A 16,979-nucleotide genomic window follows, 5' to 3' on the forward strand; every position below is an offset into this window, starting at 1 on the left:
CCCAGTATGGCAAATTTATGTTCTTATGTTCTTGGGTTATATAAGAGACTGTAATTTCATGTAATGTTGTGGGCAAAAAATGATGTCATAGCAATTCATTGAGAACATAGTTTACGAGGATATGGTATGCTATTATTGACTAGGGATGTGAATCGTTTTTTGACGATTTAAAATATCGTCCGATATATTTTAAATCATCAAAAATCGTTAGAGACGATATTTAATAGAAATTCCCCCGATTTATCGTCAAAAATCGTAAATCGGGGGAAGGGGGAGGGGAAGGGAAGGGCGGGAAAACCGGCACACTAAAACAACCCTAAAACCCACCCCGACCCTTTAAAATAAATCCCCCACCCTCCCGAACCCCCCCAAAATGCCTTAAATTACCTGGGGTCCAGTGGGAGGGTCCCGGTGTGATCTTTTACTCTCGGGCCTCCGGTGCGTTGTAGAAATGGCGCCGGCGCTACCTTTGCCCTGTCGGTAGCGCCGGCGCCATTTTGTTTTTTGTCCCCCGACGTCAGGAGCGTAGGAGATCGCTCCCGGACCCCCGCTGGACCCCCAGGGACTTTTGGCCAGCTTGGGGGGGGGCCTCCTGACCCCCACAAGACTTGCCAAAAGTCCAGCGGGGATCCGGGAACGACCTCCTAAACTCGAATTGTTTTTGCTGTACAAAATAGGAGGTCGTTCCCGGATCCCCGCTGGACTTTTGGCAAGTCTTGTGGGGGTCAGGAGGCCCCCCCCAAGCTGGCCAAAAGTCCCTGGGGGTCCAGCGGGGGTCCGGGAGCGATCTCCTACGCTCCTGACGTCGGGGGACAAAAAACAAAATGGCGCCGGCGCTACCTTTGCCCTGCTGTCATATGACAGGGCAAAGGTAGCACCGGCGCCATTTCTACAACGCACCGGAGGCCCGAGAGTAAAAGATCACACCGGGACTCTCCCACTGGACCCCAGGTAATTTAAGGCATTTTGAGGGGGTTCGGGAGGGTGGGGGATTTATTTTAAAGGGTCGGGGTTGGTTTTAGGAATGTTTTAGTGTGCCGGTTTTCCTGCCCTCCCCCGATTTACGATTTACACGATATTTTAAAAAACAAAATCGCGACGATAAGATTCCCTCCCCCCCCCAGCCGAAATCAATCGTTAAGACGATCGATCACACGATTCACATCTCTATTATTGACTCCAAAAAAGTGACAATCTTTTCAATGATGGTTAATTACATTTAAAATAATAAAAATAATAGTCTGAATTGTTTATTTGTAATGGCTTATTGTTTTAAGATGCCAATTTAAAAGGGAAATTATTATTCATAACATCCAATTTTCCCCCAGGCCTCTTGTTTAAAATAGCAGTGCTTTGATGTACTGTAGATTCATCAAGAATGAATGTAATGAATTATTCCTAACATATATAAGTGCTACTACTCTGAGGAATGTGACGGGAAGAAATGAGATTGAATTATCCCTTTAGAAAAAGATTCATGATTTTCAGACTGGTAACATACACTGAAATTAATGGCTGGAATTCCTAGCTTGGAGGCTTCTTAGCATAATAAGGAACAATAATTATTTCTAGAAATGGAGCAGTCTAGCTTTTGTAATATGTGATGCCGGAGACTTGTGATTGGCAAATCATTGCCGCTTACTGTAGTCTGGCCTTCTGATTTTGGTATGGATGAATAAAATAATGCGGCTATAATAGTAGACCACTTGGATACATATAAACAAAGGGTGATAAATAAAATGTAGGTGCCACTGAATATATTTTGACTTCTTCACCCATTACCATAGTCCTCTTGTAGAGGTAAATCCTCCTCTCTCATTCTCTCTCTCTCTGTCAAATCTCTCCTACCTCATCCTTTTACTTTCCCACTCTTTACAGCTTTGCAAAAAAGACACCACCATGCTATCATTGTTATGCTCATTTTAACTTACTTGTATTTTCCAACAACTTCATGCCTAGCTCATTTGGCATTGACCCGAGGAAGGAAGCATAGCTCTTGGAAAGCTAGTCACGAATGCACTATTTAGTTAACCCAATAAAAAGTTACCAGCTCCAGCAGTGGTTCCCAACCTTTGCTCTATGGACCCCTAGGGGTTCATGAGACCATCACAGGGATGGGTCAGCCAGAAGTACAGCTGCCCAGAAAAAGTGCAGGCCCTGCCGCGAGGCTGCTTCCTGCGCCCGACTGCCGCATTAAGCCCTGTGCAGTCCAGAAAAACCTGCTCTTGTGCCAAGGAGAAAAGGAATAGCAGCGCGATGAATCCCTCACATTAAAAGCCCAGTCCCACACTGCCGAAGAAGGAAGGACCACAGTGAATTGCTGCTGAAAGCCCAGTCAGTGCTAAGGAGAGAAGAGAGCGTGACAAAGAGCCAAGCTGAGAGCCGGGTCCCGCAACAAGCTGAGGCCTGGAGGATCGTGGCAAATTGCCACTGCAAACAAAAAAACAAAAACAAGTCAGCACTGAGGAGTGGCAAGAGAAATGTGGCAAAGTGCTGCCACTGAGATCCAGGTTTGACACCGAGGGATGAAGAGGAGCACAGCAAAGTGCTGCTGAGGAGAACCTGGTCCTGCACTAAGTGGAGGCCTGGCAAAGCAAGGCAAGTTGTGGCCACTAACAGCCAGGTCCCATGTTGAAGAGAGAAGAGAAGGAGCAGAGTAAAATATTGCTGCACAAGACTATCCCTCGGAGCCTGAAGGAGAAAATGAGTAGTGTGGGAGTGGAGGGGAGGGCCAGCAGTGAAAGAGACCATGTAAGAAAGGCAGAAGGGAGAGGACGAGGGACACAGAGTGCAGAAAGGGAGGCACTTAGGAAGGGGCCATGGCTGAGGGGAAGTGGGGCAGGAGAAAGGGGCCATGGGTGTGAGGAAGGGAAGAAGGACAGGGGAAAGAAGCCATGAGTGTGAGGAAGGGAAGAAGGACAGGAGAAAAGAGCCATGAGTGTGAGGAAGGGAAGAAGGACAGGGGAAAGAAGCCATGAGTGCAGGCAAGGGCAGGAGAAAGGGGCCATGGCTGAGGGGAAGTGGAGCAGGAGAAAGGGGCCATGAGTGTGAGGAAGGGAAGAAGGCCAGGAGAAAAGAGTCATGTGTGCAGGAGAAAAGGGCTGTGGGTTCGGAGAAAGGGTGCAGAAGACAGGGGTAATTTTCCTTAAAAAAAAGGTACTACATTACGTCTGTGTGTGTGTGTGTGTGTGTGTGTGTGGGGGGGGGGGGGGGGGGGTTGGAGAAGAGAAATATACACCTAACTGCACCAACCTTTTCTTCACCTCTCTCTCTCTCTGCCCTGCAGTCCATTTCCACTAGTATCTTTCTCTCTTCCCGCCAGTCCATCCCCATCGGTCTCTCCCTCTCTTTCTCTCCTTCCCTTGCTACCAACCAGTCTCTCTCTTCCCATAATCCATTCCCACCAGTCCCTCTCCCTCTCTGGTGTGCACATTATTGCTTTGTTATTTCATTAATAACTTTTCCATATATAGTATATGACTGCATGTAAAAATGAAAGAGTGTCGGGGGAGGGGGGGGGGGATAAAACTTTTGGAGGTTGAAAAGGGCTCCATACAGATTGGGAACCCATGACCTACAATTTTTTTTTATCTTTATTTCTATGATTATGGATATAATTTTGCTTTGGAGAAAATAAATATTATACCCCTTAAAAAAACAATTAAAAAGTAACATAGCATAGGGATCCTGTTAGTTCCCTATAGAGCTTAGGTAAAAGAATATACCATTGGTGTGGGGAGAGACCTAAGGATAACATTGTAGGTTTACAGCTCCCCCATGTGGAAGCTGACAATGGTTTGTCCCTCTGGCATTCAGAGCCAGCACGCCATTTTAACTCGTGGATTCCCCTTTTGATGTTGGAGAAGCAGCATGTCTTGTGCTGCTCTCTGATTTTTCTATTAAGTTACTTCTGTCTCCATGGAGCATATTATTTGGATGGAAGTTTCTTCCTACCCTCCCAATCTACCCTTAAGTTTTTAATTAATTTATTTACGTTTTGGAGTGCACAGCAACTTGGGAGTCAATTAAGCTAATTTAATTTCTACTATACTATCATCTGGGAGAGGTTCACTTCATGGAAGATGGACCTGAGAACACCAAGATACAACAAGAGGATAACTTCCGGCCATCCTTTGGTGAGGAAGAAGGAGAGAGGAGAGAAAGGAGTTGGAATAAAACCCAACTGGGCCCATGCACATCTACAAAAGACAAGGAGAATAGGAGTTACAGGTATCATCATGATATTGAACTGGAGAGACAAGAGGAGAACGTGTGCCTTTCAGGTACAGTGTGGAAACTAAGGAGTTTCAAGGAGAAAACTACAAGGAGATAGGATCTAAAACGACTGTGTAATATGAATTCCATTACAGGATATATTGCCTACATTGGAAAGGAAGCCATTAACTTGTCCTATATCCAATGGGAGGGAAGATCTAAATCAACTTAAGACTAAATTAAATTGCTTTAATATCTTGAACATGAGATAGACTATGAGAAGTCATTAACTTACAGACTCTACACTGACTGGCTTTAACACCTCAAATTAAGAAAGATTGTAAGAAGTCACAAACATACTAAAAGCATTTTGTACCATCTTAAAAATGAAGTACACAGCTGTAAAGACTGTTTGTCATCATTTGGACCATATCAGTAAAGGAGAAATGTAGGAAATCACCAAACAACTCTTCTTGTGATTTAATGAGTATTGACTTTAGTATCCTCTATGCTGTGATTATCAGTGCTCAGTGCAAAAGACTTAAAAGTGGACAAAATAATGAAGAGCATCGTGAGGGCCTTGAAAGGAAGCTTTCCCTCCATGCAGGAAGCCCTGGATATATTGTGTGAAACTGTGATAGTGTCCATCAAAATAGAAATGTGAGATATGGCCCCTGGAACTGTTATCCGGGTTCAAATATCACAGGGGTTACAATAGTAACAAAGTAACAAGTGATGACAAAAAAAGACCAAAGTGGTTCATCCAGTCTGCCCAGCAAGTTGCCTAGGGTAGTAACTGCCGCTCCATGCAGGTTACCCCCACACCTTCTGTTAAGGGAAGAAACTGCCGCTTCATGCAGGTTACCCCAGTTAATACAAATTATTACCCCTTTTTGTCATTTGCATCCTTTAGCCATTGGAGATTATTTGTGTTTATCCCAAGCCCCTTGGAATTCCATTGCTATCCTTGTCCTCACCACCTCTTCTGGGAGGGCATTCCATGCATCCACCAGCCTTTTCATGAAGAAATATTTTCCAACTTTGGTCCTGAGCTTCCCCCTTGGAGCTTCATATTATGTCCTCTAGTTCTACAGTTTTCTTTCTATTGGAAAAGGTTTGATTTTTGTGCATCATTAATACACTTCCAGTATTTTAAAAATCTGTATCATATCTCCCCTGTCCCTCCTCTCTTCCAGGATTACATATTTAGGTCCTTCAGTCTGATCTCATAAGTCTTCTGGTGCAAAGTCCATACCACCTTAGTCACCTCACTCTCTGGATCTCTTCCATCCTGTCTCCCTCCTTTGATATGGCCTCCGGAACTGAACACAGAAACCCAGGTGAGACCTCATTAAGGACCTGCATAGGGGCATTATCATGTCCTTTTTCCTCTGGTCATGCCTCTCTATGCAGCCCAGCATCCTCTGGCCTTAGCTACTTCCTTGTCACATTGCTTTGCTGCATTCAAATCATCAGACATTAGCACCTCAAGCTCTCTTCCCTGGTCCATGCCCATCAATCTTTCACCTTTGATCACACAGACACTCCAGTTGTATGGCTCTGCACTTCTTGGCAGTGAATTCCTGCTGCCAAATCTTTGATCACTCATAGAGCTTTCTTAGATCACTTTCCATTCTCTCTGTTCTTACAGGTGGGTCCACTGTGTTGCAGACCTTAGTGGCATCTGCAAAAAGAAAAAACTTTTCCTTCTCACCCTTCCACTATGTTGCTCACAAAGATATTGAAAAAACCAGCCCCAGAACCACTTGAGCACTCCACCTATTACTTGAGTATTCTCTCCTCAAAGCAGGCTCCATTTAGCACCCACTCACTGTCATCTGTCAAGCAACTGATTTGAATTCTATTCCATTACCCTGGGACCCACTTCCAGACTTTTCATTTTGATCATGAGCCTCCTCTGTGGGACAGTGTCAATTTGCTGAGAACCAGACAAATACATCAAGTGCTCATCCTTTCTCTAATTCTCTAGTTTCTCAATGAAAAAAAAAAAGAATCCGATTTGTTTGACATGTTCTTCCTGTGGTAAATCCATGTTGCCTCTAACCCAGCCGCACATGAGATTGTAGATAGTTGACTATCCTTTCCTTCAGCAGCATCTCCATTCATTTTCTCACCACCGAGGTAAGACTAGCCGGCCTATAGTCTTCAGCCTCTTCTCTGCTCCCACGTTTGTGAAGTGGGACCATCATCGCCCTTCTCCAGTCTTGCGGCCCACACCCATTTCCAGGAATCTACTGACTAAATCTTTCAGGTATTGGGGGTGTCTGCTGAAAGATATGCACTTTAGGGTAGATTTTAAAACATGGACGTGGCGATTTTATAACATGCGCGCACTGGCGCACGCATGTTATAAAATACGTGGGCCACGCGCGCATACGTGCCCGGATTTTATAAAATGCACACGTATGTGTGGGCGGCATGCGCAAGGAGGGGTAAAATTTAGTAAATTTGCCATGGCGACGAGATCAGGGCTCCCCCAGTTCCCTCCCAATCCGCTCCAATTTAGGAGCGGACTGGGAGGAACTTTCCTACCCCCCTACCCTAACCTTCCTTCCTCTTCCCCTCTCCTCCCCACCCTCTAAAACCGCTTTTTTTAACCTTTTATTCAGGAAGTTACTTCAGGGCCCGACCTGAAGTAACTTGCACGCGCCGGCAGCTGGGACAGCGAGGAATGACGCTAGCCTGGCCCATCCCCCTTGGTCCACCCCGCTCCGCCCCCTGTACTGCCCCTCTCCACCCCCGGGACCACCCCTTCATAGAGGCCTGACTCTTGTGCATATAACAGAGGTTATGCGCGTGACCAGGTATCTTCTAAAATGCGCGCAGCACATGCAAGGCCCAGCTGTATGCATATCCTCTGTTTTTTACCCGTGTGGGGGTGGGGGGGAGTTTAACATCAGCCCGTTGATGTGATATATTTGGATTTCAGCAAAGCTTTTGATGCTATCTCACATAGAACAAAAGACTTATCATACTGGATCAGTATCCTGTTTCTAACAGTGGCCAATCCAGGTAACAAATACCTGGTAGGATCCCAAGGGGTAGACAGATTCCGAGCTGCATATCCCAAGAATAAGCAGTGGATTGCTACAACTCTACCTTAATAATGGTTAATGGACTTTTCCTTCAGGAACTTGTCCAAACTGTTTTTAAATGCAGCTACAAAAATAGCTTTCACCAAATCCTCTAGCAACAAATTCCCGAGCTTAATTATGTGTTGAGTAAAAAAATATTTTCTCTTATTAGTTTTAAATATATCACCTACAGTAGTAACTTCATTGTGTGTCCACTAGTCTTTGTACTCTTTGAAAGAGTAAACAACTGATTAACATTTACTTGTTCCACGCCACTTATTATTTTATAGAACTTTCTGTTATCTCTCCTCAGCCTTCTCTTCTCCAAACTGAAGAGTCCTAACCTCTTTAACCTTTCCTCATAGGTGAATCATTATATCCTCTTTATCATTTTGGTTGCCCTTCTCTGTACCTTTTCTAATTCTGCTATATCTGTTTTAGATGTGGTGATCAGACCTGCACACATTACTCAAGATGAGGTCGCACCATGGAGCGATACAGAGGCATTATGATAGTCTCTGTTTTATTCCCCATTCCTTTCCTAATAACCCCTAGCATTCTATTTGCTTTTTGGCTGCTGCTGCACACTGAGCAAAAGATTTCAACATATCAACGATGACACCTAGATTATTTTCCTGATTGGTGATTCTTAATGTGGATCCTTGCATTGTGTGGCTGTAATTTGGGTTACTATTCCCTACATGCATCACTTAGTACTTGCCCACATTAAATTTCATTTGCCATTTGCATGCCCAGTCTCCCAGTTTTGCAAGGTCCTCTTGAAATTTCTCACAATCTTCTTCAGTTTTAACAACTTTGAATAATACTGTGTTATCGGCAAATTTGATCACCTCACAATGTCAAAAGGGGCTGACCTGGTGGCTCAGTAGCAAATTCTTTGCAATGCCACGTGGAGCAGCAAGGTTCAGTTTTCAAGCCAAGCTTCTCCTCCCTTGGCCAGCTGGCACTGAGGATGCTGTGGAAGCAGTGTTTTCAACCCCTGGGTAAGGGGAAGACTCAGCCATCACTCAATGGTGATACCTAGTGGCCAGAGTCGGGTCCACATTGGTTGACTGCTGGAGGGATCAGCTGAAGACTATCACTGTGATGGCTGGGCTGAGTTTGGAGCACATTTAAAATAAGTGTGTGTGTGTGGGGGGGGGGAGGGGGAATGGGAAGCGACCCAAGAATGGAGGCTAATAGTACTATAACCCAAAAGAGGGAGGTTCCAAATGAGCTCAAAACCCAAACAAACATGAGAAAACTGCCAGACCAAAAAAAAGTAAATCAAACCTGTCAGGTTGAAAAAAATATGTGGAACAAGAAGCCTGCATCTTACTCCCTTCCTCGCAACAATTTACTTTCTAATTTACTGTAGTAAAAGATTTGAGAACACCACCTGCCCCAAAAATGTATAAGCAAAAATTAGAACTAGTACAGAGAATGAGAAATGAAACTGATCAGGTACAAGTCAGTATCAGCAAACTTTCAAGCAAGGCATGGAGCAGGAGGACAGAAGGAGGCATGGAACAGGCATGGGACGTGAGACAGGAAAATTCTACTCCCTCATCAGTAAGAAGCACAGGCAGGCATGGGATACTGAGATACTGAGACTTTTCTCCCACTCTGCATCTATACATAAAATCAGGCCCATAAGTAGTGCCAAGCTAGCAACTTCACTACCATCAGCGGTTGCACCATTGCCTCATGTCTTTGTCATTATTAGCATCATCATCATCATCACCACCAGTGCAATTCTCCTGCATTTTTTGTCATCACCTTTATCATAAGGTACAACCTCACAGGAGTACTTGAAGGATCTACATACAAAAAGCAGACTACTTCAGTATCGTGGCTTAAACTGAAGAAGCCCACTGCTGCTCCTCAATCACAAGTGGCTCTGACAGCGTCAGCTGCATCTCAGGGCCATGCCTGCCCATCCATCTTGAGAGAAGGACTAGATGAGGAGAGAAAGATCTGCTTCTGTTGCAGTTGATGGTATTGCTCCTACCTTGGCTAGGAAGAGATTGGGGAAAGTTTTCTTTTCCTTTCGCAGTGGGTCTGGGCAGCAGGGGCTTGACAGTTGGACCCTATTTTGAAGAAAACTTTCAACACCTGTGCACTGTGACTCTCTTTCTTGCTGCTGTACAAATGATTCCAGGTCTTGGTGGGAAGAGTAGCTTTGATGTCTCTGCCTGATTACAAATGCAATTCAGCGTTTAACAATATTTGAAGTTAATCTATAATAGCATTTTTCATTTAGGGCCTTGTATGCTATGCATATTCCCCATAGACACAAAAAATGGAGAAAACCTTAAATACATAGGCCCCTTAGTATGTAACGACATAACTAAAAAAACCAAAATTTGAGGCCTGATTTACTGACCTTTTTTCCCTATAGACAAAAAGATGGGAAAAAATAGCCTCAGTAAATTTGGCCCTTTATCTTTGCTTCAGGTCCAGTAGATGGCAATCTTGAGTGTTGTATCACAAAACTGATAAAGGATAAAGATTCTTCTGTTTCCTACCCATTGTGTCAACCAACCCCAGGAGTCAGTAAGCAATGCTAGCGTCACTATTTTGAAACAAGTATGGTTTCTAACACTTTGCAAATAAACCTAATAGTGCACTGGGTGACCAGATTGAAAGAGAAAACTAATGAAACATAATTGACAAAAACTAATAAAGGCTGCTTTTGGACTTCAGAGAAGAAATTCCTATAACAAAAAGAATAGGCAAATGGGAAAAGAAGAATGGAAAACAAGTGATACAAATAGAAAGCTTCTGCTGCATACAAAAATAAAGAAAGGATAGAACTACACAAAAGAATAAAGAATCTAACTGGTGGTTCTCTGTTTTGTGTTTGACTTGATCTTTGCCATTTTTCATTTATGCTCCATAGCATTCTTCATAGTAATTCAAATATTGTTTTTTTTTTTTTTATTATTTCTGGATTGCCATCAGTGTACATAGTATTGTATAAAAGAAGGAAAAGTAAATAAGATATGCAAGACATACCCAAATATATAAAAACAAGCAGATATAGAGGGCAACATACTCAACCCACAAGGGATAACAATCTAGCTAATGCATAATAGCAACAGAAGGCCACATTGAATGGGAATGTAATGTGGGGACTGGGGAATGATTTATGAGATTTACAGAATAGACAGAGTAGGAGTCAGTAATTGAGATTCTAGTGGATGACTGCATGCAAATTTTGAATTTTGAGGTGGGATTTCTAGATGGAGAATAAGAATTTCCTGAGCACAGAAGGGAAGGAAAATTCCAGGGATAGATAGTGTGGCACAAAAAAGAAGATACACAGAGTTGTGTGAGTTCTGAATAAACAAATTGGACTGGTAGGAGTGAAATCCTTTCTGTGGAACATAGTGGGGTGAGAAGGAACGTATGGTGATCTGCGATATAAGGTGAGGCAGTGAAGTGCAGGGTTTAAAGGAATGTTTCAAGAAACTGAATTCAGTATGAGAAGATAAAGGAGTCAAGAAAAAGACTCAAGAAGAGGCTCATGAAAGGGTATATGGTTCAGGGTTTATGTGAGGCTTTAGAATAATGGAGATGCCAAGAAAAGTGATGGAAACGGGAGAGCGGGTAGGGTAGGGGGAGTGATACAGAATTCTTTCTAAGACATGTTAAGTTTTACGTGATGAACACTCAGGATAATGTGACAGAGAAGGGGGTCAGTGATCTGGATTTGGGCAAAGTAGTTGAGGCCTGTAATGAAAAGAGTATTGTATGTCATTAGCCTTGAGGATGTAGTTAAATCTGAGGAATAAATAAGGATTCCCTCTTAAAGTGTGTACAATACATACTAAAAAAGTTAGGTCCAAACGCAGTGCCCTCTAGATGGGTTCGACAGAGGGAGAGAAGAAAACTAAAGAGAGATGTAGGATAAAGGACAGTTAGAAAGATAGGATGAAAACTAAAACAATATAGAGTTTTAATTGCCATAAAAGCGAAGGAGGAAGGAATGACCATGTGTCAGAAGTAGTAAAGAAGATAAAGAACATGAGGATGGGTAAATGAGCATGGGACTTTCTAATGAGAAAATCATTGCATACTTTGCTGAAGACATTTTCAGTGGAGGGTAAAAAGTGCAAGCCTAATTGGAAAAGGTCAAGAGAATGCGCAAGTGGTGTCAACACTGCTCTAGCCTCCTGGCACTGGGACAATGTCTCCTACAGCATCATTCCAACATGGTAGGCAGCCTCCTTGTGAGCCAATGCAGGACTCCATCACCCAGCATTCTATGCTCTTCCTGGACTTGTTGATGACATCAGAGACTGTTAATAAAGAATGTGTGTTCTCCTAAGGAAGCCAGTATCTAACAACTGTAACCAAAGGACAGTGCCCTTAGCCCCCTATTCTTCTTGTACTGTAGTATCTGTTTCCTCCATATCCTGCCAATCAAATATCTCCCTCTCCAGTCCATCCTACCCACCAGCTGCTAGCTTGATTGGGTTTTCCATGTCATCTATCTGACTAGGACCACATTCCTATCCTGCTGTCTCCTACTCATTATTCCTGTTGTTCTCATTAAAGTGGATGTAATATTAATAATCTAATTTATCTTTCATCTTCCCTCTTCCTTATATTCTCATTGTTCCTCCTTAAAATTTTGTTTTTTGAAATTATTTAATTTTCATTAGATCTGTCATCACCCTTGATCTCTTCCTTAACAATAATTAATTAGACATAGCAACCTAAAACTTAAGTAGGAACTGAACAAATTTGAGATGAAGGCAGCAGTCAAGCAGCAAGAGGGGGGCTTCCCAGTCTTTTGCATCGAGTGTCACATGTATGATTTTTTACCCGCCAGTGAGAAATTGTACATGTGCATGCGATGCAAAGAGCTCCTGGCACTCAGAGAATGAGTCCAATCTCTGGGGGCTAGAGAGGCAGACAGAGAGGTATATAGATGAGACTTCAGGGACATAGTAGCCAAGTCCCAACTTCAGACTGGCAGCCCTGGTGCTGGCTTGGAGGAAGAAGGTCTCATGATTGGAGAGCATCAACCTGGTACAGCAGGAAAGGCTCCTGTAGCAAGGACCTGCTCTACAGGTGATGCATTGTCCTTTCGCACCAAAGATATCTCCCCAAGGCCTACTGCCCAGGAGGGAAGGGTTAGGTCGGCCATCATAGTTGGTGATTCAATTATTAGGAATGTAGACAGCTGGGTGGCTGGTGGGCATGAGGATCGCCTGGAAACATGCCTACCTGGTGCGAAGGGAGTGGACCTCACATGTCACCTAGATAGGATTTTAGACAGTGCTGGGGAGGAGCTGGCTGTCGTGGTACATGTGGGCACCAGCAACATAGGAAAATGTGGGAGGGAGGTTCTGGAAGATACATTTAGGCTCTTAGGTAGAAAGCTTAAATCCAGAACCTCCAGGGTAGCATTCTCTGAAATGTTCCCTGATCCTCACACAGGTCACCAGAGGCAGGCAGAGCTCCGGAGTCTCAATGCATGGAAGAGACGATGGTGCAAGGAAGAGGGATTCAATTTTGTCAGGAACTGGGGAACCTTTTGGGGAAGGGGGAGTCTCTTTCGAAAGGATGGGCTCCACCTTAACCAGGGTGGAACCAGACTGCTGGCGCTAACCTTTAAAAAGGAGATAGAGCAGCTATTAAACTAGAACAAAGGGGAAAGCCGACAGTCGCTCAGCAGCACATAGTTCGGAGAGAGGTATCTTCAAAGGATACTAATGATGCATTAGAATTAGGGCATTCCAACAGTGAGGCTCCAATAATAAGAAAAATAGTCCAAGTGCCTGTAACTAAAAACTCACCCTAGCTAAAAAAAATTCTAACTTATCCCTAAGAATTAAAAAGCAGAATAAAACTACAAACAAAAAACAAACTTTGAAATGTTTGTATGCTAATGCCAGGAGTCTAAGAAGTAAGATGGGAGAATTAGAATGTATAGCAGTGAATGATGACATAGACTTAATTGGCATTCAGAGACATGGTGGAAGGAGGACAACCAATGGGACAGTGCTATACCGGGGTACAAATTATATCGCAATGACAGAGAAGAGCACCCAGGAGGCGGTGTGGTGCTTTATGTCCGGGATGGCATACAGTCCAACAGGATAAACATCCTGCATGAGACTAAATGCACAATTGAATCTTTATGGGTAGAAATCCCATGTGTGTCAGGGAAGAATATAGTGATAGGAGTATACTACCATCCATCTGGTCAAGATGGTGAGACTGACAGTGAAATGCTAAGAGAGAAATTAGGGAAGCTAATCAAATTGGTAGTGCGGTAATAATGGGAGACTTCATTTACCCCAATATTGACTGGGTAAATGTATCATCGGTATATGTTAGAGATATAAACTTCCTGAATGGAATAAATGACATGTTTGTGGAGCAATTGGTTCAGGAACCGACAAGACAGGGAGCAATTTTAGATCTAATTCTCAGTGGAGCACAGGATTTGGTGAGAGAGGTAACAGTGGTGGGGCCGCTTGGCAATAGTGATCATAATATGATCAAATTTGAATTAATGACTGGAAGGCAGACAGTAAGCAAATTCACGGCTCTCGTGCTAAACTTTCAAAAGGGAAACTTTGATAAAATGAGAAAAATTCTTAGAAAAAAACTGAAAGGAGCAGCTACAAAGGTAAAAAGTGTGCAAGAGGCGTGGTCATTGTTAAAAAAAATACCATCCTAGAAGCACAGTCCACATGTATTCCACACATTAAGAAAGATGGAAAGAAGGCAAAATGATCACCAGCATGGTTAAAAGGGGAGGTGAAAGAAGCTGGTTTAACCAAAAGATCTTCATTCAAAAATTGGAAGAAGGATCCAACAGAAGAAAATAGGATAATGCATAAGCGTTGGCAAGTTAAATGTAAGACATTGTTAAGACAGGCTAAGAGAGAATTTGAAAAGAAGTTGGCCATAGAGGCAAAAACTCACAGAAAAACCTTTTTAATTATATCCGAAGCAGAAAGCCTGTGAGGGAGTCAGTTGGACAGTTAGATGATCGAGGGGTTAAAGGGGCACTTAGAGAAGATAAGGCCATCACGGAAAGATTAAATGATTTCTTTGCTTCGGTGTTTACTGAAGAGGATGTTGGGGAGGTACCCGTCCTGGAGAAGGTTTTCATGGGTAATGATTCAGATGGACTGAACCCAATCACAGTGAACCTAGAGGATGTGGTAGGCCTGATTGACAAACTGAAGAGTAGTAAATCACATGGACCGGATGGTATACACCCCAGGGTTCTGAAGGAACTAAAAAATGAAATTTCAGACCTATTAGTAAAAATTTGTAACCTATCATTAAAATCATCCATTGTACCTGAAGACTGGAGGGTGGCTAATGTAACCCCAATATTTAAAAAGGACTCCAGGGGAAACTGGGAAACTACAGACCAATTAGCCTGACTTCAGTGCCAGGAAAAATAGTGGAAAGTGTTCTAAACATCAAAATCACAGAACATATAGAAAGGCATGGTTTAATGGAACAAAGTCAGCATGGCTTTATTTATTATTTTATTTATTTAAATTCTTTTAATATACCGATGCTCAAGAAGCCTCAGGGTCTTTACCTTTACCCAAGACGAGTCTTGTCTCACAAATCTGCTTCACTTTTTTGAAGGAGTTAATAAACATGTGGATAAAGGTGAACCGGTAGATGTAGTGTACTTAGATTTTCAGAAGGCGTTTGACAAAGTTCCTCATGAGAGGCTTCTAGGAAAAGTAAAAAGTCATGGGATACGTGGCAATGTCCTTTTGTGGATTACAAACTGGCTAAAAGACAGGAAACAGAGAGTAGGATTAAATGGACAATTTTCTCAGTGGAAGGGAGTAGAGATGTGAATCGTGTCCTTGATCGTCTTAACGATCGATTTCGGCTGGGAGGGGGAGGGAATCGTATTGTTGCCGTTTGGGTGTGTAAACTATCGTGAAAAATCGTTAAAATCATGAGCCGGCACACTAAAACCCCCTAAAACCCACCCCCGACCCTTTAAATTAAATCCCCCACCCTCCCGAACCCCCCCCCCCAATGCTTTAAATTACCTGGGGATCCGGCGGTGGTCCAGAACGGCGGCGGTCCGGAACGGTCCCCTCAATAGAATCGTGTTGTCTTCAGCCGGCGCCATTTTGAAAAATGGCACCGGCTGAAGACAACATGGGGGGGGGGGGTTCGGGAGGGTGGGGGATTTAATTTAAAGGGTCGGGGTGGGTTTTAGGGGGGTTTAGTGTGCCGGTTTTCCTGCCCTCCCCCTTCCCCCGATTTACGATTTTTTAACGATAAATCGGGGGAATTGGTATTGTATCGTGGCCCTAACGATTTTTTGACGATTTAAAATATATCGGACGATATTTTAAATCATCAAAAAACGATTCACATCCCTAGAAGGGAGTGGGCAGTGGAGTGCCTCAGGGATCTATATTGGGACCCTTACTTTTCAATATATTTATAAATGATCTGGAAAGAAATACGTCGAGTGAGGTAATCAAATTTGCAGATGATACAAAATTGTTCAGAGTAGTTAAATCACAAGCAGATTGTGATAAATTGCAGGAAGACCTTGTCAGACTGGAAAATTGTGTTGTCTCGCGGCCACGACCCCCTACCTCACTCGCGGCGTCGGACCACCGCGGCAGCATCTGGGCCGTTTCGCTCCCGCACTTCGCCGCACCTCCCCACGATGATTGCTAGCGGGGAAGCGCCCCGGGCCTCCCCTCGCGGTTTCAGGCCATTCTGCTCCACCTCCGAGGATCCAAGATGGCCGCCGGCCTTAGGCATGAGTCCCCACCTCCTCCTCAGATTTAAAGGGGCCTCGTCCTCCAAATTGCCTACACCTGCTCCTAATGGGCAAGACACAGGGGAAGTATTTAAGGAGACTTCCTCCGCTCACTCTTCGACTTGGCAACATCATTGTTTCGAGTCTGCTTGCTTCGGTGAGTCTTCTGGTGCTTTGGATCCTTGCTTCCTGGTTCCTGTTTCTTCTCAGTGATTCTTGGTGTGTGACTTTGGACTGACAAGCGGCGATCCCTCGGTGTGTGACCTCGGACTGGTAAGCGACGACCCTCTGGCACTCGACCTTGGACTTCTGGACCATTGTCTTTAAGGGCCCACCTAAGTCCCAGTGGTCTGGGTCCCTATGGGCTCATCCTGGGGGACCGCAGGCTTCCAGTGGTGAAGCTCCAGTTGGCCCTTGCACTGACCTCACCACCCGACGGGGGAACCTAAGGACCCACCTCCTAAGGTATACCATCCTCCCGCCGGTCCAAGGGTTCACAAGCCTGACCATAACAAATTGGGCATCAAAATGGCAGATGAAATTTAATGTGGATAAGTGCAAGGTGATGCATATAGGGAAAAATAACCCTTGCTGTAGTTACACAATGTTAGGTTCCATATTAGGTGCTACAACCCAAGAAAGAGATCTAGGCGTCATAGTGGATAACACATTGAAATCATCGGTTCAGTGTGCTGCGGCAGTCAAAAAAGCAAACAGAATGTTGGGAATTATTAGAAAGGGAATGGTGGATAAAACGGAAAATGTCATAATGCCTCTGTATCACTCCATGGTGAGACCGCACCTTGAATACTGTGTACAATTCTGGTCGCCGCATCTCAAAAAAGATATAATTGCGATAGAGAAGGTATAGAGAAGGGCTACCA

This window comes from Rhinatrema bivittatum, chromosome 2, assembly GCF_901001135.1.
Source record: "Rhinatrema bivittatum chromosome 2, aRhiBiv1.1, whole genome shotgun sequence".
Taxonomy (NCBI): Eukaryota; Metazoa; Chordata; class Amphibia; order Gymnophiona; family Rhinatrematidae; genus Rhinatrema; species Rhinatrema bivittatum.